The following is a 22,135-nucleotide window of genomic DNA, read 5'->3' as shown; positions in this document are numbered from 1 at the left end:
GACAAAAGCAATTACAACATCAAAGGATTAAAACTGTTCAGAGGAATGAGGGCAATACTTGTGTGAGACTTCCCAGACTATTTCACTATAGCCTCTGGGCAAAACATATACATTGTTTTAGAAGTGAAAGCTGTCTTATACAATTTGAATGTTATTTGAACTTGTAGCTTTGTTTTAAATTTAATCAAATTGACAGTGTCCAAATTTTGAAAAATCATGACCAGATTAAATTCTGCTTAAAATTGCACTGTAAATTTCCATTTTAACGTTACCTGCTATATAACACATATGGCTCATGTGACCCATTTGTGACTGGTAACTTTTGATTTGATAATACTATTCTAAATGCATGGGTTTTATAGTTCATTGGAACTATATGGAACATGGAAATGGCATATCAAACATGGAAATGGGACGGTAGATAGGGTAGTGATAAACATGAGGATGTCTGCAAGGGGCATGTTTTTGTTTCCGGACTGCCTAGCCACTGGGCTTGAAGATGAGCCACTGAGGGCCAAGGCAACTTTGCTAATAGTTTCCACCTGCACTGCCACCAGCACCATAGACTAGGCAATTTACTTTAAATATTCTGCTACCGAACTGTACTTAAAAACTTAAGTAATTTTAATTCTGCCCATTGTAAAATGCCACCAAATATGACCTCATATGTAATTTTTCTTTTATGGGGTTTCCTCCCAATCTGATATTGGAAAGGATATGTTAGTGGACATGCAGTGTACACATGTTATATCAGAATCAGTTTCAATATCACCAGCATATGTCATGAAATTTGTTAACTTGGTGGCAGCAGTACAATCCAACACATGATAACATAGGAAAAATAAATAACTCAATTACAGCAAGTCTATATATGGATATTGAATAGCTAAATTCAAAATAGTGCAAAAACAGAAATAATAAAAGTGAGGTAGTGTTCTTGGGTTCCATGTCCATTTAAAAACTGGATGGCAGAGGGGAAGAAAATGTTCTTGAATTGCTGAGTGTGTCTTCAGGCTTCTGTACTGCTGCTGACAGTAATAATGAGAAGAGGGCATGTCCTGGGTGATGGGGGTCTTTAATGATGGATACCGCCTTTCTGAGACACTACTCTTTGAAGATGTTCTGGATAGTATGGAGGCTAATACCCAAGATGCAGCTGACTAACTTTACAACTTCCTGTAGCTTCTTTTGATCCTGTGCAGTAGCAGTCCTCCCATACCAGACAGTAATGCAGCCTGTCAGAATGCCATCCACAGTACATCTGTAAAGGTTTGAGTGTGACAAGTCAAATCTCCTCAAACTCCGAATGAAATCCAGCCGCTATCTTGCCTTCTTTATAGCTGCATCGGTATGTTGGGACCAGGTAAGATCCTCAAACATCTTGACACCAGGAACTTGAAATTGCTCACTCTCTCTACTTCTGATCCCTCGATGAGGATGGATCACTTTTCCTCATCCTGCCCTTTTTGAAGTCCACAATCAGCTCTTTGGTCTTACTGACATTGAGTGCCAGGTTGTCGCTGCAACACCACCCAACTAACTGGTATATCTCACCCCTGTACGCCCTCTTGTTTCCATCAGAGGTTCTGCCAACAATGGTTGTATCATTAACATGGTATTATCATTCCTCATTGTATCATTGTATCATTCTTGATCATACAGCAGCAACTGTATGATTTGCCAGACATAATCCTGAAGAACACTGCTGGTATCTGTTGCTGCTGGGCTATCCCCCACAAAGTTATTTGCACACCTCCAAATGGATTTTGTCATTACCTAAATGTATGGGATGTGATTATGCACTTATTATTTTATTTGTTATCTCCAAGGGTAGTAATAGCTTATCAAACTGCCACAACAGTTGATAATTTTTTATTGAGAGAATTGATTGGTATACTTGGGATCCCCAAGAAATTCTCAAGTACTAACAGTCCTCATTTCACCTGAGCTTACCACTTTTAATCTTCTAGGGCAGCTGAAAGACAGAAGCAGGCCCTCAATTGCAGGTTAGCTTCATTGTGCAATGAGAACTAGCTAAAGTGGCCAGAGACGCTTCTACTGGCCACACAACAATGCATTGCCCCCTGAACAACGTGACAGGCCTATCACCACTTGAGAGAGTTTTGGAACGTCTCAGGCACTCACCAGTCACCCCATCCTTTTTAATTAAACTGATGGACACCCATATTATGAGTGAAAGCAAGTTGCATTGTTATATAGCACTATAAGCTCTTAAATAATATTTATATAATAATAATTTCTTTAATAATTATTATATAAGCTCTTAAAGGTTTCTGTCGAGGTACTTGAAGCGCAGAAGATTGTGCTGGCTGCTGAGTGCCACAGCTACCAGCTGGGAGCTTGGGTACTGATGAGAACCTACCAATAAAAGAACTGCTTAGAGCCCTGCTGGGAAAGCCTATTCCAAAATGTTGCTGACCACATATCTCACTTGAAAGGTCCAAGGAGAGCCGACGTGGATACATGCCGTGCACGTGATACCAGCAGCGCCACCAGAACAGGGAACGGTAATGATCAGGACTGGTGGACTGAACTCTCCATCTTTGTTATTTGCCCCCTTTAAGTAATCACTATGCGTTATAAGCTTTAGGTAAGCTAGACATCTATTTTCCACCTAAATGCAGAAGGATCTCATGACACTCACACTCCTAACACACATCTTTACCTCAGTTATGAATATGCATCACGCACCAATCAGTCACACTATTGGGTGTGCTCCAGAGAGCATCGATATACTCGGCAGGTGGCTTGTCAATGCAGCCTATACCACTGAATCATAGCAAGTTTAATTCTGTGTTTTACCTTGATAACAAAACTAAAACTGGAAGCACTGGAATCCACTGCCCATTGGAATGACCCTTGCTAATGCATCTGTTTTAAGGGATAGTATCAATGTACTTACAATGATTGCATAAACACCCTAATCTGGAGCTGCTTCATGGAGATAGGGATGAAGTATGTTACTGTAACCATGAAGGAACAGGTCTAGACTTCGGTAACAGTATGTGCAATGTCTATATTACTGGTGACCCTTTGAATCCAGTTTGTGATTCTTACTGGGAATGTCGCCGATAGTCCTGTCACAGGTTGCTAGGTACCCCTTCTAAAATGGGAGCTTTGGCCGGAACCAAAGCCATATTATTATCTGGCCTACACAGTACCATTGATGTACCACCTACCTACTTTCTCTCTACATCCTACCATGTGGGGCTGTCATCAAAGGACAAGAGAAACCGAGTGTCTCTGGATTGTAGTGCACCTGTTTTGGGAACCTGTCAGACTGGCTTGTGAAAGCATTAACATGGCCTTAGCGCTGCTGGGGAAACTGGGTAACAATAGTGCTACATGATACATGTCAGGCCAATGATGACATTACTGCCCAAATACTAACAATTTGCATAGCAGCCCTTCAAAATTGATTAGCAGCAGCTTTTCTGTTGTCTAAGAGGTGGTACTTGTGCCATTATCAGCCAGGGGTGTTGCACGAGCATCCCTGTTATCAACAGCCAACTGTCCCTGACGAAGCTGCCACAAAGTTTCAGAACCCTGCATACTGAAATTCAGTAAGATTTATGTTGTCCTCTACAAGACAAAGAGGGAGGGAGTGTGTAAATTGTGGTAAAGCAAGGATTAAAGACAACATCCAGGCAAGTACACCCTGGTGCAGTTGTAGTCAAGTGATACCTTCAGAGTGAGACTGCCAGAGCCAACCCTATTGACTGCAGAGGAGATAGGTGAGAATAACTGTGGCAGGGTGTAATCAACCTCAAAGAACACAGCTTCCCTTTACACGCTAGGGGGTGCTGGAGATAGGCAACAGAAGAATAACAGAAAGATGTGAAATACACCGAACAACTAAGGGACAATTGCTTTGCTAGCTTCAAAGTCTCATCGGCCGTCAACTTGTAGTTTTGTTGATTTTTAACATCTCTATTATGAACGGTGATTGATCTTGCAAGTAAGGAATTCAAATTTATACAATTTACCAAATGGTCAATATCTGTATCTGATCAGCGAATTCTGTGTAAAAAAAAAGCAGTTTTCTATCTAGGCTTCAGAACACTGTGGTGACAGAGGCCATATTCTTTTCCTTGTGTGCAAGTAAAATAACGAGCGGTTGAGTCATGAGTATGCATATGCTCTGGGTCCAGTTTTTTAATTTATTAGCGATGACAACAACACTACTACTTACATTCTTGCAAAAAAAATTAAATCATTTATCAATATTTCATTGCAGTGAAAAGATGTGACAATCCAGAATACTTCAAATTGTGATGACAATAAAAACAAAACATCTCAAGAAGGTAAAGTTTTGAGTTTATTTGCTTTTTCTGTTTGCAAATAAACTATAGGACAAATCACCACTCTGTCAATCTACTTTCAATTATGGTAGATGCCATCAACAGTTCTATCAAACCATGGTTCTTTATCCATGTTTAGTTTTGCTTGGGTCCTTACAATTTTGGTCTAAACGTGAACCAATGTTGAATTCCCAGAGCTGAAGAGCAATTGCCTGACCATCAAGGAGGCTTAGACAAGGTATGACATGATACTGATTCAGTCAGGTTAAAAATGTACAACACTGACTGTAATCATGCCTCTAAGTTTTCTCTTATTGTGGGAGATTGATCATCCTTGTTCCAGGGCATGCTTGAGGATTTCTACAGGGCAAAGCCTAGTTGCAAACCACCTGCAGCTGTAATATCAATTACCATCCTTCTCTCTGAAGGTCAAAGGTGGGAATATTCACAGATGATTGCACAACGTTCAATTCTGCTCACAACTCTTTACACAATGAATTCCATGCCTGCATTCAGCTGGATGAATGGCAAGTAATGGTGCACAACAGGCAATAAGGCAATGGTCATCTCCATAATCAGTATCTGGTCACTTATCTTCACATTCAATAGCAACATCATTACTGAATTCTGCATCAAGATTCAAGTTTATTTATCAGGTGCACATTGAAACATAGAATGAAATGCGTCATTTGAGTTAACAACCAACACAGCCAAGGAGGTGCTGGGGTCAGCCCACAAGTGTCACCCACACATTTGGGCACCAGCATAGCATGCCCACAAAGCTCAGCAGAACAACACAGAACACAACAAGGCAGAACACTGCAAGCTGGAACACAACAAAGCAACATCAGCAAAATAAGTCCATCCCTCCCTCCCACCCACTGACATACACAGTCCTCTAACCCCAGGACAGACAGTCTTCTGCAGCCTCCAATGGACAGAAGCTCAACTCATGCTTGCAGACACTGGGCTTTGACTTTCCTAGTTGAATCACAGAGATTCACAGACTTGAGGCTCCAGCCAATGGGTCTTGAGTCCTGGTTCAACCCTCAGACCTCTATCCTTCCATTCAACCCGAGGACCTACTGATCACCAAACATTAGGCCTCAAAGTCTGGACTTACCACAGATGAGATACCAAACATTTGGCTTCAGACTCCATTCTCACCGATTCTCAAACCCGGGGCAGACATTGGACCTCATTCTTCCTCTCCGCGAGTAACTCTAACTCTGGAACACGTCATCAACTCACTGACCCTACAGCAGCATTAACTGTCACCTGTACTGGACTGCTGAACTGGCATCCTCTCATGGATGACCCATATCAACGTCGCTGGCCACTGAACACAAAGCGGAAGCTTAGACACTCACCTGGCCTTACTTGACCCCTAGCTCTCCCCTCTATCCCCAAAACCATCCCAACAAACCCAGAAAACAACTGAACAAAAAACAACTAAATCTGGGCCACCACTTCAACAGAGGTTGCAGCTCAGTGCCATCTTGAATCTTTAATCTACTTAACTAGACTAGTCTCAAATTCAATGATTACAACAGTAGGTCAGCAGCCAGGTAACCTGCAATGACTACTCTTACCATCCCAATGTTAAACCACTATCTAAAAAACTGAAGCTAGGAGTATTTGGCATACGCTCAGAAAGTCCAGTTCTGTCAATACTTTCCAGTCAACTCAAGAATAAAGCAACCTACTAAAAAGACAATCCATCAGTTACTGAAAAAGACACTTTTCTTTCATCAGAACACAAAAAAGAACTGCAGACATAGTCATAGAGCAAAAGTCTACAAAAACAAGTCTTTCAGACCAACTTGCCCATGCCAACCAAGGTACCATCTAAGCTTGTCCCATTTACCTGTATTGAGTCACATCCCTCTGAACATTCCCATCCATTTATCAGTACAAATGACCTTTACAATACCACAATCTGAAGCAAAAGACAAGCTGCTGGGGGGAGGGAGGCAGCTTCTGTGGAGGGAAATGGACAATCAGTATTTCAGCTTGAGACCCTTCATATGGACTAAAAGATAGAAGGAAGATAGCAAGAGTTAAGAAGATAGGGTGGAGGAATAGATGTTAAGTCATAGGTGGATTCTGTTGAGAAGTGGTGATAGATTGAGGAGGGAAGTGGAATTATTGGCAGAGGCTGGGTGGTGATCAGTAGAGGTGATAAAGGACTGCAGAAAAGGGAATCTGGCATCCTTGGGCCTTTGGTAATGCTGGAACAGCAGATGTTCTGGACTACTGGATGCCTCTCCTATTAATATCCAAATGCAGTTCTATTTCATTGTTTTATGACATATTACACAATACTGAAATGAATTTTCCAGTGAATCCAATGAGTTTAAAGGAAGTGGAAAATATACAAGCATTATGGAACAAGATCATGGCCACTGGCACACTGGGCATCCCTGCACATATTCCAGCTATATAAGTGAGCCGTGGGCTGAACCAAGGATTTCAGATGCTGGACCACTGAAGCTCTAGTGCAGATACTCACCTAAGGTACTGCAACACTACTTCCCAAAGATATGGACTTTACCATAAAAGAGACCAAAGGCAGCAGGTGCATGGGATCACCATCACCTTAATGATTTCTCCCCAAGTCATACAACACTAAAACCTGGAAAGAAATCATCACTTCACTGTTGCTCAGTCTAAATCCCCGAACTCCACATGCATCATGGACGTTCTAATGCTGGAAGGATGACAGCAACACAAGGTGACTAACCACCACCTTCTCAAAGGGAATTAAGGACGGACAATAAATATTGGCTTTAGTCAACGTATCCAGATCCTATGAATGATGAGTTATTCAACAGCATAATACAACATTTTATATCTTGCTAAAGATGCATATAATGTATTGACTCACCCTCAAAAGTGCACATTAATCTTACAATAACATCTACACATTGAATTCTACATCTGAAATGCAGTTTCCCAAGTCAAACAAAAATCACACTACTACACTATGGGTGAACTTCTACCATATGCTGTTCAGCAGTTCCTCGACCATCACTGCTACTAAATCATTATGCCAGCCAAGGAGGCCAGCTGGCCAATCAAGTCCACAGTAATTCTTTATAAAGAAATCACTAGAGTCCTATTCCAATGTTGTTTTTCTGCAAATTGCCTATCAAAGTCCCTTCAGAAGGCCCTAGCTTCACTACAAACGTAGAGTGCTGGGTTCTGACCATCCAGAATTTAACACAAGCATTTTTCCTTACACTTGTCTTGAATATTTTATACATCACCTTATATCTGTAATTCCTGGTCCCTACACAATCTGCTTTTGGGAAATGTTTCTCTAAATTTACCTTATGTAACTCATTATGACCTTGTAAACCTCTGTCAAATCCTCACTCAGACTTCTTTTTCCAAGGAGAACAGCACCAGCTGCTCCAGTCAAAAATCATAGCTGCACATCCTCCTCCTTGACCATTCTAGTAATTATTTTGTGACCCTTCTTGAACTTTCACATCTCTTCTTTAAGCACGGATGTGAATTGGCTGTAATATTTCAGTTGTGGCCTAATCCCTGTTTCATTTAAGTTAACACAACCTCACAGCTCTTGAATTCCATGTATCCCAATTATGAAGACTAAAGTATGCTTTACAAACAATTCTGCCAACAAGTCCTTCCACTTGCAAAGATTTATACAAAGCTGCATGCAGGTCCCTCTGAGAACAGTGCCCTTTAGCTTATATTTTCCCAATGCCTCCTTTTTGCAAAACTAAAATGCTTAGTAATTCTCTGCAACATTTCACCTGCCTGAGGTCTGTTTTTATCTGCCCTTTGCAGTTAATTATCATCCTACTCACATTCTACACCTTGGAGTTTTACGTTAATTCTATAGCTTGAAATTCTACCCTCCACACACATATCCAAGCCACTGATACTGTATATATTTACAAAATAAACACTAACCTAAGCATGGACCGCTGGAAACACCACAGTTCACTAATTCTGCAGATTGAATGGCAAGGTTTCTCTGCACTTACTTTATTTAGTCGCCTACTGAATACCCCTAATAATGTGATATCAGTATTGTCACCCCATCTCCATTTGCCTTTCCATCATTTATGAACAGTTTCTATCCTGAAACTCCAGTAAGCCCTTTCTGGAGCGATTCAATTATTGCTGCTGAGTTCTCTTCAGACACAACTCACTGTGCCAGCAACTCAGTCTTGCTCACCATATTTTGTGAAGACATATCAGCATTCCAACTTCAGTCCTGCCTATAATCAGTTTACTGATGTTTACCCTCAATATTCCTCTTAGCTGTCTCTCAGCGTGATATCAATGAGCATGAATGAGTGCAGAGAACATGCCAGGACATGAGGGTCTGAGTTGTAGGGAAAGGTTGAATGGGTTATGACAGGAGAATGAGGGGAAATGTTATAGAGGTATACAAAATTCTGAGCTGACAATAGGGTGAATATTTGCAGGCTTTTCCCACTCAGGTTGGGTGAGACTAGATCTTGAAAACTGAGTATTTAAGGGGAACCTGAGGGGGAACTTCTTCCCTTTAAGCATGGTGCGAGTGTAGAATGAGCTGCTAGTGGAAGTTATCCATGCGCATTCAATTGGAACATTTTAAGAGAAGTTTGGAAAGGTACATAGATGAGAGAGTTATGGAGGCTAGGTACAAGTGCAGCTACATAAGATAAGACAGAAGGCCAAGCCAGCAGAATAGTTGGGCCAGAAAGCCTGTTTCTGTGCTATGGTGATCTATGACTCTTTGACTTTCATTAACAAACAAACTCTCCACTCTTTGTGCACATGATTCTTCTCTTCATGTTGGATATATATACCTCAACCAAGTTAGTTAAACTCTGCCTAATTATATTAGTCAATTTTGTGTGGGGTCTTATATCCTAGCCTTGCTGAGGTCCATTTTGAATAACCATCTCCCGCCTGGAACTGGACCATGAAGGTCTACCTTAGGCACCAACTCCTGCAACAAAGCTTTTCATCTTTCTCTCAAGTCACTTGCTACTACCTTTAACATTTCCTAACCAGCCCCAAACAATCTGAGTGCAAGACATTAACTTCTCCTCTCCTTCAACCATGACTGCTGCATGCCTCCAGTCTCTGTCATGGCCTTTGATCACAGCACGATGTTTTCCTCTCCTTAACGTTGTTCAGCAAAGGAGGCCACACTCCATGTAACAGACGATTTGACAAGTTTCCCCAAATTTCTTGGAGATGACTGCCTGTTTTATGTTGATTCATGACGAAGCAAATTAGGAGTAACCTCACATGATGGAGATCTGATCTGGCAGCTGTTTCTTTTCAGCATTTGACCCTTGATATTGAATTCACTGTTCAGATATATTCCGGACCTTTGCTTTTGTAGCAATATTCAATGCGAAGAGACACAGAATGAGCACTTTCAGGGATAGGCATAGGAGTTGGCACCATGTCATGCTTGTTATTCCAATCGATTTCAAGATACATTTCATTCAGATAGTTCAGCTATTCAACATGGCATTTAAGCAGGAATAACAATGAGGTAGATATTATAATTAGGTACAAAATAATTCATTGCTTACACAGGGCAAGCCAAACATCAAAAGCAGCAGCTAAACAGCTAAGTGGTTCCACAATCCAGAACAAAGCCCTCTCAATGTCAAGAATGTTGATGAACAACCAGGCAAGTGTCCTCAACCAAGGGTAAAAGCCCACTGTGTGGATGAAGAATTCCTTCAATCGTGCGACTTTGAAAACATCTGCACCAAAGAACAGTTGTCGATGAAGGATGAAAAGGTCAATTATTGCACTGTAGCTAGCTTCTCCCACACGCCAAACACTCAATTTTAAAACGTGGGTTTTAAACTAGACTTTGAACAAACAAGAAGTCTTTCCTTCCAAAAAAAACTCAGCTTCAGATCAGACAGTGGCCACGGAATGTGAAACAGCATCAGCATTTAAAGTCAGACAACTTTCATCACAACAAAGCCCAATAACTGAGGAAGGATCTTAGTCCTGAAATGCTGACTCGCTTTCTCTTCTTACAGATGCTACTCGACATGCTAAATCATTCCAATGCTTTTTCCTTTTTGTTTCTGATTTCTAGCACCTGAACTTTTTCAGGATATCCTCTCTACAACTCAACAAGATATCACTTTAATACATCTATAATACATAGACTCAGACACCTACCGAAATAAAAACAAGTCCTTTAGCCCACAGAGTTTGTGCTGACCACCAAACATCAATTTGCATAAACCCCACACTAATCCCATTTCAGACAATCCCATTAATTCTTCCAAGATTCTACCACTCACCTGACAACTAAGGTAATTTACAATGGCTACTTAACCTACCAACCAATACACCTTTTGAATGCAGGAGGAAACTGAAACACCCAGGGAAAACCATGCATTCACAGGGATAACGTGTAAACCCCACATTGACAGCACCAGAGGTCAGGATCAAACCTTGCTCTCTGGAATTGAGGCTGCAGTTCTAGCAGGGCCACCATGAAACTGATGCATTCACAACTTGTTCTGCAGATGTTATATTTTGGAACTAATTTTCAAAGACACTGACCAATTTTCAAATCATTATACAGTACTGTGTAAAGGCCTTAGGTATATATGCAGTATGTAGCTTGGGCACCTAAGAATTTTGTACACTACTGTATTTGGCAATGAGGAACAGAGAGGAGTTTGTAAATCTGGTGGGAATCTTGCAAAGGCAGAGCACTGTGGGAGGTGTGTGGGACAGGTAGGTAGAGGAGTGCCAGGGGCTGGGCGGGGGAGTGGAAGTGCAGACACATCCAGCCCTGAGACACCAGGCAAGACCATTTGATCCCAAACATTGGTTTATTGATCATTACATAATGCCTCTCTGGCGCTTTCCCCTCTCCCCAACCATGATTCCCCTCTCCCTGCCCCCTTCCCACTCTCAGTCCATGTTAGGGACCCATAGCAGAATCAGGTTTATCACTAACGCATGTCATGAAATTTGATTTTTTTTGTAACAGCAGTGTAGTACAATACATAAAATTACTACAGAATTGTGCAGAAGTCTGAGGCACCTTAGCTATATAAATCTGCCTTGGATGTTTGCAGACTACTGTATTATAGAGAAAGCAAAGATTTTCATTTTTCTCTCAGATTTTTAAAATAATGAACACAGTAAACAGCTTAAAACTTGCCTCCAGATGTCCTCAGTTGCATAGGAGCTTAAACAAACTCACTGTGCTGGTTGCAGCAAGTGAAGGAGCATCAAAATTGGACCAGCCTTCATTTTTTGATGCTGACAAATCACATAATTTGTGCAGTTTGAACTCCATCCACAGTGACTAATTAATAGGAAATATGACCAGATATAACAGAACATCCAGCCTTTCAAGCATGGTTTTGCTTTAGCCAAGTCTCCACAATCACCAGATTTATCCTTCCCACAATAAATTCAGCTTTGTGATTTTTGGGAAAAAAAAACCCTGTTTTGAATCTTATTATTTTCCAGATGACCAAGGATTAGATATTTTATATGATGTCTAAAGACATGAATTAACAAACATGAACCAGCGACAAGTAACAGAGTAATGAACAAGAAATCAATTCGATAACACTCTCTGGAAACAAAATTGAAGCTCTAATTGCCAATGATAATGCTAGACTTCAGTGAGAGGCGCAAATATAATTATCTATAGCACCTTTCACAGCCAGGAATGAAACCGTCCAAAGGCAAGAGACAATTGGGTCCAATTTGTACAAATGCGAAACATTCCAGAGGCACTATCCCTCCTAAATTAAAGGTATTAATCACCCAAGCTAAACCATGATTTCAGACAGTGCACCTGCAAGATCTTAAATGATTCATGCGCAGAATATCGGGAAAATTTCATTTTTGATAGCATTATTTTGTCCATAACTTCAACTCCATAAAAATCAACCAAAACGACTGAAAAAAACCATAATAACTAAATTAATATATTAATTATTAATCCACTAACAGGGCTTTATTTCCTTAGACCTGATTAAAAGTATGTTACCTAGGATATCAAGAAAAAAAAGTGCTCTGTGTTCACTGGATTAACTTAGCTGTTATTAGGTTACCGGTCAGTTCTGCTCTCACACTTCCATTCCAAATGAAGCTGGTAAATGTACGCTTCAGTAGCTACCATAATTCCACTTAAACACATCTGTCATTTACTAAACCAAAAAGAAGGTTGGCACATTCCTTCATTTACAAGCCTGGAAGCTATTAAACCTGACTAAGTATACCCAAGAGTGCTAGATTTCTCTTCATTAGGTGACCATTTCTTTTTGATTAATAATGGAATGAGAACACTTTCTTTTTAAAACCATACTCTCCCAAAATAGATAATACCAACTACCAAAATGACAGAGGAGCAGAGGAGAAGCTCTAAAGCACTCCCCACCCCTACTCTGGGAACTGTTCTAAAGCCATATGCCAGAGAATAAGTAGGTGCACCCAAAATCAACTGTGTTCCTGTTTTTATGTCTTTTCTCAAGAAAGGAGCTCCTTTTCTCAACACCTCCAACATACCCAAAGGTGTCAATATGTGATGAATGTGAAACACTAAATGTATAGATTTTTGCAAAATAGCTTGGGGTGAAATAACAAATAACTGTCAAGATGGCCTGATAGCTTAGAATTCCAGTCACACCACTACACAGAATAAATGTAAGAAATCATAGACCAAGAAAGACAATTCTCCCTGTTAAAATCAGTGCTTCCACAGACTACATGCAATCTAAACTAACATACTCTATCCAGACCATTGAATTTCCCAAGTGAAAGCTCTGCATCAATATTCTATTATACCTACAACTATCAGCAAACAACAGTATTCCAACACTGAAACACACAAGAAGGGGATGCTTCCCCTGGCTGGAATGCCTCGGACTAGGGGTCATACTCTCAAAATTAGTCTTTCAGGGCATAGTTGAATTAATTCACCCCCCCCCCCCCTTCCAACAAAGGCACACAGTCAGAGGACAATTTATCTGTGCAATTCACTACCGAAAGCAGCTTTGGAGGCTTAATTGTTTGAGAATATTCAAAGCATAGATTGACAGATCTCTGGGAGATTACAGGGAAAAAGTGATGCTTCCTTAGTGGAAAACTGATGTAAAGGTAAAATAAAATCACTCATAACCTTACTGAAAAGCAAAACAAGGGCGAGGGGGAACACAGACTGTTCTGATCAGGTACAAATGAGATGATTTTACTTTCTTCTGATAGGGGTACACACTTTGCATTAAAAAGATAACACAGATATTGAGATGATAATCCTCATGATAAAAGGTCCAAATCTGTTACAATGAATAACACCAAAGCTGTATCAGCTCACTCTGAATAGACACTGAATATTTGACAAGATCTCTGCACCAGTTGCATTCAATAGGTGAAACGAAAAAAATTACACATCTTATTCATGAGATCACATAAATAATTAATAATCTATTATCATCCTCTCTACAACTTGATAATGAAGTTGATTGAAGATTAGTTTAACATTATGTTAGTTATGATGTGAGTTTCAGGTCTCCTGTTTATGAAGTAAACAGGAACTGATTCTGGCAAAATATAATTGCCAAGCCTGACAGACGGCATGGTGGGTTCAGCACTTAATGACAAAGCATTTCAGCAGTTAAGTAGAAAAGAAGACAACAAAATTTTAATTGCAAAGATTATGGAATAATTTCCTTCATATTTAAACATCGCTCAATTGCAAATATAGTGGGGCACTTTGTCAAACCAAACAGGGATGTTCTCGGTTTAATATACTGTAACTGGTCTCAGCCAAGATGGTAAAGGGACATTATAATTGACTTGAGAACATATTGGTAACAAGTAACAAATGAAGCACAGCCGCACTAAAAATTTCAGCAAACCCTGCAAGACACTCCAAATATAAGTGCACAAATGTAAATGGGCAATTGGCAAGGGACCAGGGTTTGTTTGCTTCTGCATGTATGCACAGCTTTAATGTTCGGTTCTCAATGACTCAAAGGATTCAAAGTACATTTATTAAAAAGTATGTATAAATTATACAACCTTGAGAATTTGTCTGCTTTCAGGCAGCCAGAAAGCAAGAAATCCAAAAGAGCTTAACTAAAAATCAAAGACCAACACCCAATATCCAATTAAGTCATTTGGCAGCAGGCAAATTGATGCTTAGAAATCCCGCATCATTTGATAGTAGATCCTGCTCTGAGCACTTGCTCCCAGATGCTCAGATTGTCGTGATGACCATAAGACCACACAACACAGGAGTAGAATTAGGTTATTGGATCTATTGGTCTGCTATGCCATTCTATTGTGGCCAATTTATTATGCCTCTCAATGCCAATCTCCTGCTTTCTCTCTGTAACCTTTGACACCCTTACTAATCAAGAATCTAAGCATCTTTGCTTTAAATACATCCAATGACTTAGCATCCACAGCTGTCTGTCGCAATGAATTCCACAGATTCACTATCCTCTGGCTAAAGAAATTCCTCCACATCCCTGCTCAAAAGAGTGTCCTATTCTGTGGCTGTGCCCTCTGGTCTTCGACTCCCCTACAATAGGCAATACTCCCTCCACATCCACCCTATCTGAGCATTTCAATATTCGAAAGGTTTCAATGAGATTCAACCCTATTCTACACATTCATTCCTTCTACCAAAGTACCTGACAATATACTTCCTCACATTATATTCCATCTTCCACTTCTTTGCCATTCTCCTAATTCAAGTACTTCTGCAGACCCTTGTTCCTCAGCTACCTACTCCCTCTATCTTTCTTAGAAAAGTCCAAAAAATTTGGCCACAAAGCCATCAATTCTATCATCTATGTCACTAACATATAATGTGAAAAGAAATGGCCCCTGCAGCACACCACCAGTCACTGGCAGCCAACCAGAAAAGACCCCCTTTACTCCCACACTTTGCCTCCTGCTAGTCAACTAATCTTCTAGCCATGCTAAAAACTGTCCTGCTTATCTTGCTGAACAGACTCAGGTGTGACATCTTTTGAAATGGCTTCTTTAAATACAAATAAAGTATCCACTGACTCTACTTTCTCTATCTTGCTTGTTACCTTCTAAAAGAATTCCAACAGATTTATCAGGCAAGATTTCCCCTTAGGGAAACCACGCTGACTTCAACCTTTTTTTATCATGTACCTCCACATACCCCAAAATCACATCCTTAACAAGCAATTCCAACATATTCCCAACCACTGAATTCAGGCTATATGGCATATAAATTCCTGTCTTTTGCCCCCCTCCCTTCTTAAATAGTGGAGTGACATTTACAATTTTCCAGTCCTCCAGAACCATTCCAGAATCGAGTGATTCTTGAAAGATCACTAGTAATACCTCCACAATCTCTTCAGACACCTCTTTTGAATCCTGGGTATAGTCTATCTGCTCCAGGTGACTTACCTACATTCAGACCTTTCAGCTTCCCCTACACCTTCTCCTTTGTAATTGCAACTATATTCACTTCTGCTTCCCGACGATCTTGAACTTCTGGCACACTAGTATTGTCTTCCACAGTGAAGACTAATGCAAAATACTTGTAGAGGTCATCTGCCATTTCTTTGTTCCCCATTGCTATCTCTCCGAAATCATTTTCCAGCAGTTTGATATCTACTCTCGCTTCCCTTTTATTCTTTATATATCTGAAAATAAACTCCTTCATGTCAAAGTGAAAACAGATCTCAACAAAGTGATCTAAATTAATTACAAATATAAAACACAAAATACTTGAGTTGCATAAGTATTCAGCTCTTCATGTCACCATTTAGTAGTTGCACCTTTGTGCACAATTACAGCCCTGTGTCAGTGTGGATAGGTCTCTATCTGCTTAGCACATCTGGATACTGCAATTTTTCCCCATTCTTCTTTACAAAACTGTTCAAGCTCTGTCAGATTACATGGGGATCATCAGTGAACAGCCCTTTTCAAGTCCAGCCACAAACTCTCAATTAGATTAAGGACTGGACTCTAACTTGGCTACTCCAGGACACTAACTTTGTTGCTTTACAGCCATTCCTGTACAGCTTAGGCTTTATGCTTGGGGTCACTGTTGTGCTGGAAGACAATTCTTCTCCTAAGTCACAGCTCGCTTGCAGACTGCAGCAGGTTTTCCTCCAGGATTTCCCTGTATTTTTCTGCAGTCATTTTACCCTCTACCTTCACAAGCCTTCCAGGGCCTGCCTCAATGAAGCATCCCCACAGCATGATACAGCCACCACCATGCTTCATGGTAGGGATGGTGTGTTTTCGATAATGTGCAGTGTTTGGCTTAGCATTTCATCTAATGGCCAAAAAGCTCAATTTTGGTTTCATCAGACCATAGAAACTTCCTCCAGCTGACTTCAAAATCTCCCACATGCCTTCTGGCAAACTCTGGTCAAGATTTCATGTGAGTTTTTTTTCCCAACAGTGGCTTTCCCTTTGCCACTCTCCCATAAAACTACAACTGGTGAAGCACCCAAGCAAATGTTGTTGTATGCACAGTCTCTCCCATCTCAGCCACTGAAGCTTGTAACTTCTCCAGAGTTGTTATAGGTCTCTTGGTGATCTCCCTCACAAGTCCCCTTCTTGCACGGTCACTCAGCTTTTGAGGACAGCTTGTTCTAGGCAGATTTACAGCTGTGCCGTATTCTTTCCATTTCTTGATGTTTGACTAAACTGTATTCCAACAGATATTCAGTGACTTGGAAATTGACTTGCATCCATCTCCTGATTTGTGCTTTTCAATAACCTTTTCACAGAGTTGCTTAGAATCTTCTATATTCCTCATGGTATAGTGTTTGCCAGGATACTGACTCACCAGTAGTTGGATACAGATACAGGCACATTTTTACTACAATCAATTGAAACACCTTGATTGCACACAGGTCTCCAAAAACATCTCCATTTAACTAATTAAGTGATTTCTAACACCAATTGGCTGCACTAGTGATGATTTGGTGTGCCATTTTAAAGGGCGTGAATACTTATGCAATCAATTATTTTGTGTTTTATATTTGTGATTAATTTAGATCACTTTGTAAAGCTCTGTTTTCACTTCGACACAAGTCTTTCTGTTGATCAGTATCAAAAAAGCCAAATTAAATCCACTGTGATTCAATGTTGTAAAACAATAAAACATGAAAATTTCCAAGGGGTAAATACTTTTTATAGGCACTGTAAATGGTGCCTTCTGTTGTTTTTTAAAACTAATCTTGCTATATTGTTTACCCTCTCTTTTGCTTTTATGCTGTCCTTGACTTACCTTTTTTGCCACAGTTGCCTCATCCTCCCTTTAGAATATTTTTCCTTTCAGATGTATCTACTGCACACCTTCTGATTTGCTCCCAGAAATCCCAGCCATTGATGTTCTGCCATCATTCCTGCTCATCTCCCCTTCCAATCAACTTTGGCCAGCTCTTCTCTCATGCCAAAATAGGTCCACTTACTTCAATGTGATACTGACATATCTCCCTCTCAAACTGTAGGGTGAATTCTACCATATTATGATCACAGTCTGTTAAGAGTTTCTTTACCATAAGCTCCTAACCAAATTTGGTTCATCACACAACAACCAATCCAGAATTACCTTTTCCCTAACACACTCAATCACAAGCTGCTCTAAAAAGTCATCTCATAAACATTCTACAAATTCTTTTTCCTGGGATGCAACATCCTGATTATCCCAATCTACCTCCATATTGAAATCCCCATGACTATTGTAACATTGCCATTTCTATAAGACTTTTCTATCTCCTGTTGCAATTTGTATGCCACATGCTGACTACTGTTCAGAGGCCTATGAGAACTCACAACTATGAGAACTCCCATCATTGTCTTTTTATCCTTGCAGTTTCTTACCTCCACCCACAAGGATTTTACATCTTCTGACCTGATGTCACTCCTTCTAAAGATCTGATTTCATTTTATTAACTAACTGAGTCACTGCACCCCCTCTTCTTACCTGCCTTTCAATTGGATATAATGTGTATCCTTGGATGTTAAACTTCCAACAATGATCTTCCTTCAACCACGACTCCATGATGACCACACATCATACCTGCCACTGTCTAACGGCACTATAAGATAATCAGCCGACTCTGCATACTGTATGCATTAAAATATAATATCTTCAGTCCTGTATTCATCACCCTTTTCAGTTTTGTCCCCATGTTACCGGAAGTCAGATTTTTATCCCTTTCTAAACCATACACTTCATCTACTTGTGTACCATAGTCTGCCCTATCACTCTGGTCCTCATCCCCCTGCCAAATCAGTTTATACCCTTCCCAACACGTCTAACAAACATGCCCACAAGGATATTGGCCCCTCTTGTGATCAGATCTAAAACAAGAAAAAATTAAATCCAAACTGATTTCAAACTTTGCTCAAAGGGTGGCATTTGTACTTCAAAATGAACAGTTTTGCGACCTTGCACAGATGATGGACATTGGGGGAACCTTTCTTGCATCTAGTGTGGGCTGTGAGTGAGGTTTTATCCTAATGAATCAACTCAAAGACAAGCTGAGAAACCATTTAAATGGATGTCATTTGGATATGTTAATGAGAATCAAAAGCTATCAATTGGATGGAAGTTCTATTAGTCTAGATAGAGTTTTCAAAGAATGGGTGAATGCCAAAGGCAGGAGAGAGAAAAAATAACTGAGTGACTTAAATATGTATGTTATTTTGTTGTTATTCTGTGTGATTTTATGTCAAATATTTTGTAAACCTACATAAACTGTGCCACTTGTGCATTCAGTGTGCACATACTTTTGTCACAGGAAAAAAATCTGCACAACATAAGATTTTTGCGCACACTGACTACTAAAACTTAGAGGGAACATTGGGTGACTACCTCCCTGTAGCTCTTAATCTATTACCTCCTTATTCTCCCCCAAGTGCCAAAGATCATCCAACTGCAGCTCCAATTCTCTAACACGAGAATTCTCTAAGGAGCTGCATCTGGATGCACCTTGTGCATATATAGTTATCAAAGAGACGGGAGGTCTCCTAAACTTCCTAATTTTCACACCAAGAACAAACTGCTGACCCTGGATCCATTCTCACTGCACTAGCCTTGTACTAATAGACAAAGTAAGATAAAAACTTACTCAAAACTTATCCAAAGCCTTTATTTCTTCTCACCCAAATCTCCTGAGCCCAAACCTGACCACTTTAATGATGACCACTCCCACAACTGCCGCTCTGCTTACATTTTGCTTTCATTTATTGGCTCAAATAAAATTCACTCCCAATGAGACTTACTGTTTTTAAATGGCTCTCACTCATCATCCTGCCAAATAACAGGATTGGAAATGTGACCTTGCAAGTGGATCTTCTCTGGATATGAATAATTTGGAGAAAGGCTCCATAGTCCCATGAGGCTCATACAAAGACAGATTAATCACCCATCTCAAACCCAAGACAATTCGTATGCAGGGCTAGGAATGCTTAAAATAACTTAAATGAAAAACAGCATTGCAAAAATGATATTCTATTCAAACAGCAAGACCAATGAATAAATTCTGTATTTTAACTAGAATTCAGGCCATTTTTAAACATTCTGTTGAAGTTGTGTCAAATGGAGTATTTTTACATCTATACAAATGGTGAAGATTGGATTCATGGCAGATTGCCAAAAAAGGAAGGTACCTCACAGTTTGTGTGACTTAGATCTCTAAGCTACCTGTGTTTTCTTTTTTAGTGATTAGGCTTATTTGTGATTTACAAATCTCTCTGCTAAGGTCTGAAATTTTATCTCTCTGATAACTACCAAGATTATTCCTATTTAAATCCCCCAAATTTGTATCCAATCTCTTTCAGGCCATTTGTACTAAGCCAATATATTAATCATTTTTTTTTATTTTAAACAAGCTTTGAACAAATGCTGTTTAGGCCTGCAAGGAAAGCATCTTACTACATTTTGTTCATTTTTGACTGAAAAAATACAACTACTGCTTAGTAGATTTACTGACATTAGGCCCATGTTTTTTAACCTCTGCATCATCCTTGACTTCACTTATGTTTGACATGAACCTAATAAAGCTATGGTTACTTTTCCAAGTATCTTCTGTGTCAATAATCAATACCTTCTTTTGTTCATTCCACATAAGATGTGGACACAGAAATGAATGTGTAAAATGCTGCAACAATGTTAAATGAAGATTCAATGTTCATCACTAAATGGAGGAAATAGAATAAAACTTTTTATGTGCATAAATTTGCAGTTAAATACAGAACTGCAGAGATTGCCATTGATGATTATTTTCTCCTCCTCCAATGGTTGCAGCTCTGCACACTTGTCCAAAGTAATCACAGAATTTCTGTTTCAAGAACTAAAAACTAGATGTGAATGAATCAAAGTTAAAAATCCATTAAGGTAGGAGTTACTGTTCCATTTTAAAATGACACACAAATCCACAGTTCCCATTCATCAGCTCCTCTGCCGCAACAAAAAATAACTGTGTAACAGGAATACAGGTTTCCCCCGCTATCCGAAGGTAGAGTGCTCCTATGAAACCATTTGTAAGCCGAAACGTCATAAAGCCAAGAAGCAATTACCATCAATTTATATGGGAAAACTTTTTGAGCATTCCCAGACCCAAAAAATAACCTACCAAATCAAACCAAATAACACTAACATATAGTAAAAAGCAAGAATGATATGAATATACAGCCTATATAAAGTAGAAATATTGTATGTATGATGTAGTTTCACTTATCAAAATCAGGAAGACAGAGAGCCAAAATGGATTTGGAGGGAAAAAAATTGGCACGTACACGCTTACGCACGTACGTGCATACAAAAGCGAAATCCTCTTTGGTTAGCGAAAACAGGTACTAATGTCGGTCTTTCGTAACAGCGAGCAGTCGTAAAGTGCATGTTCGAAAAACGGGGGCCACCTGTAGTATTTTCTCAGAATAAACTTACTTATATCTTTAAATGCATAACTAAATTTTACATTTTATAGCTTAATCTCATGGTACATTTACATTTTTAATTCATACTAAGTAAAATAATGAAAATTTTCCATCAAAAGGAAAGATGATAAATGCTTCCTGATTTGACATCTGTGAAAAATGCTTCATCCTAATTAGCTGTTAACACTTCACAATTTCTGAATATCTGAGATCTGCTGAAGATGATGCCTGCCAGCAAGCAGTTTAGGGAAAAATGAAATCCTGAACTCATACCTCTAGCCCTTCGTGGAAAGTTTCCTTCAATATCAGCAGCAACTGCAAGGGCCACTGCTTCATCACTGACCTCTGTATCTAGGTTACTTAAATGTTCCTTAAAGCGATCCAGTGCTTAAAACAGCACCATATTTCCATAATATTTAACTTTAAATTCAGCCTTGCTTCACAGAAGAAATCATTTGCTTTCGTAAAACTGTATTACTCCAACCGTAAATAGGTTTCAAAGGTCTTAGCTCATATCGGCCCTGCACAATTTCAAGCTCAAAGCTGTTGATCATTTAGCAGTCATGTCATTTATATGTCATACCATGCTTGTAAGCATGGGGGTAAAATCTCTTCAGTGCAACAAACAGTTCCATGAATCCCAAATTTAAAGTGCTTTGCTCTATACCTCATTTTGCTTGCAGTGCCTGCTAGTACTTGATGTCAAAAGTTCAGTAAATGAAGTGAACTAACATTTTCCATTTCCTACCATAAATATCATGAGCTTCAGCAAGGATAAAAGTTATGTTTAAAAAATCAAATGCTTCAAAAACTGAAAGAAAGCTATTTCCAGCAATGGCAGAAGTAACTTATACTTACATCAAGGGTCGAGTATATTTTCCAGAGAC

At 39.6% G+C, this 22,135-nt stretch overlaps 1 protein-coding gene across 10 annotated transcripts in view; it reads right to left on the bottom strand.

Annotated features, from left to right (window-relative positions):
* dmd (dystrophin) overlaps nucleotides 1-22,135 on the bottom strand; it is a 1,939,431-nt gene that overhangs the window by 1,535,385 nt on the left and 381,911 nt on the right. The window lies entirely within an intron of this gene.

Source organism: Hypanus sabinus, chromosome 4 (assembly GCF_030144855.1).
Source record: "Hypanus sabinus isolate sHypSab1 chromosome 4, sHypSab1.hap1, whole genome shotgun sequence".
Taxonomy (NCBI): domain Eukaryota; kingdom Metazoa; phylum Chordata; class Chondrichthyes; order Myliobatiformes; family Dasyatidae; genus Hypanus; species Hypanus sabinus.
This window is presented reverse-complemented; position numbering and strand designations above follow the sequence as displayed.